This window comes from Ixodes scapularis, unplaced genomic scaffold (assembly GCF_016920785.2).
Source record: "Ixodes scapularis isolate PalLabHiFi unplaced genomic scaffold, ASM1692078v2 PGA_scaffold8__174_contigs__length_109621045, whole genome shotgun sequence".
Classification (NCBI taxonomy): Eukaryota; Metazoa; Arthropoda; class Arachnida; order Ixodida; family Ixodidae; genus Ixodes; species Ixodes scapularis.
The window spans coordinates 103632137-103634370 of NW_024609883.1; the positions used below are offsets into that span (position 1 = coordinate 103632137).

The 2234-nt window shown below is 43.8% G+C and overlaps 1 pseudogene; it reads right to left on the reverse strand.

Annotated features, from left to right (window-relative positions):
* Positions 1-1533: 1533 nt before the first annotated feature.
* Positions 1534-2234, reverse strand: LOC115317218 (annotated as a pseudogene).

Sequence of the window (2234 nt, forward strand, 5' to 3'; positions counted from 1 at the left end):
CCTATCCTTCAGGGATCGAAGAAACTTGCTCCCAAATTCAAAAAATTATATCAAGTCACACGCAAGAGAACTCCAGTTACGTATGACGTGCGACGTGTGACAAACTCGGCGACGACTACAACAGACTCCCGAGTCGCCCACGTAAGCCAAATGAAAAGATACCGGCCCCCATATTTCGATCCAATTCTGGCAGAGTCGACCACTGAAGATCAAAGCCCCGTACACAACTCCGTGGGATTTGAAGCATGAGCCTGACTTGGTGCCTTTGCCCCAAAGTGAGGCCCCAGGCCACCCGTCAAACCAAAGACCGCAGCGTCATCGGACAAAACCAAAGCGACAAAAGGACTATGACCTGTCGTTGCAAGATTAGGTTGTTCTTTTGTTCCAAGAGGACTTGGACTTGCAAGTGGGGTGGGATGTGAGCTGAGGTGACCTCCAGACAGCGGACACTGAGACCAGGTCTAACAACCTTGGGCAGCCCGGCGCGAGGAGCGTGAAGAGCCGCCATGAGCCTCGTGTGTTGACGAACTTGTAACCCAGCCCCTTTTAAACCAAATTAAAGCCTTTTTACCCCTTTACGCCCGCTCCACCGCTCACACCAGAAAGAACAGGTAACTCAGTGGATTCAGCTTTGCCCACACAAACAAACTGTTTGTGGTTCGTGAGGTAAGAATCCAGCCACCTCAGGAGACATTCATTGCCAAGTACTTGCTCCAGCTTATGTAATAATTTTCCTATGCGAAACTCTATCGAACGCCTTAGCTAAATCTAGAAAAATAGTGTTAACCTGAACGTCGTTGTCGATGGCTGAGGCAAAGTTGTGGATCGTGTGAAGAAGTTGAGTCACTGTCGAGTATCCTCGTCGGAACTCGTGCTGTTCATCAACTAAGAACGTTTCTGATTCTAGGAAAGTTATGATATCCTTAAAAATAAAATGTTCGAGAACTTTGCTACACGTACTTAAAATCGACGCTGGTCTATAGTTGCAAACACTATTTTTTTCGCCACTCTTTTATATGGGCCCTACCTTATCTACTTTCCAGTCTAGTGGCACCTCACCCGTTTTTAAACTGCAAAAGTAAATCCAAAAAAGAAACTTGGAACACCATTCAGCACACTTATGTAGAAAAGCATTAGGAATTTCGTCCGGGCCGCACGACTTCCTAATGTATAATCGCAAAAGACTGTCGAAAATACCTTCTACTGAGACCACTAAGTCACCGATCCCACAATTGTTATAAGCAAATGACGGCAAAACAGAGTTGTCAACTGTGTACACAGAAGAAAAAAAGTAATTGAAGTCGCTCGCGATGCTCTCTTCATCTAGAATCGCCCTTCCGCTATGACTAAGCTCCTTGATCGTCACACTCTTTTTTGTCAAGTGCGCCCAAAACTTTCTTGGGTTTTCCTTTAGGAAGTTGTGCATTGTGACATTAAAATAACGATATTTAGATGTGCGCACTAAGGTTCGTAACTCTTGGCGTGGATGTGGAAGCTTAAATTTTAAACTTGAATGGAACCTTTCTAATCGATTTATTTTTCGTTTAGATGTAAGATATCTCGCGTCACCCATGGACTGTTCTTCTTTCTTTTTGTTGAACGCTCTGGAACAAACTTCTCAATACATGTAAAGACAACCTGCTTGAAAAAGAGCCAAAGCTCATCGTTTTCCTCGTAAAAAAGAGTAAATCTGCCAAGAGCAACTTCCAAGAAGTTCAGAATATCGACATCGCTTGCCAGGGTGAAATCACGATAACGTTTAACCTCGGGCACTTTGTAAGAATAATGCGGAGCAGATAAGTCACACACAACTATTGTGTGGTCAGATATGCCATCCGCGATTAATACATCAAGAACACTTCTGGCAACGACCGCAGATAAAAACACAAGACCAAGTAATGACTCGCAACCGTTTGACACGCGCGTGGGACATTTGACCACCTGGCTTAAATTGTTGCTAAAAGCAATATCAACAAGAATTTTGAATGTTCACAGCTCCCTTTGGGTATCACGCTGTCCCAGTCTACGTCTGGCAAGCTGAAATCACCGGCCAATACTACTCGTGAAAATTGCTTAGTTTTGAAATAAAGAAATTCAAATAAACTACGTAAAACATCGATACTAGCTTGAGGACATCTGTACATTCCTCCTACAAGCATTAACTGGCTACCAAAACATATAGTAGCCCAAACAATTTCACAGTCATAGTTGTGTTCAATGGACGTGCACTGAAG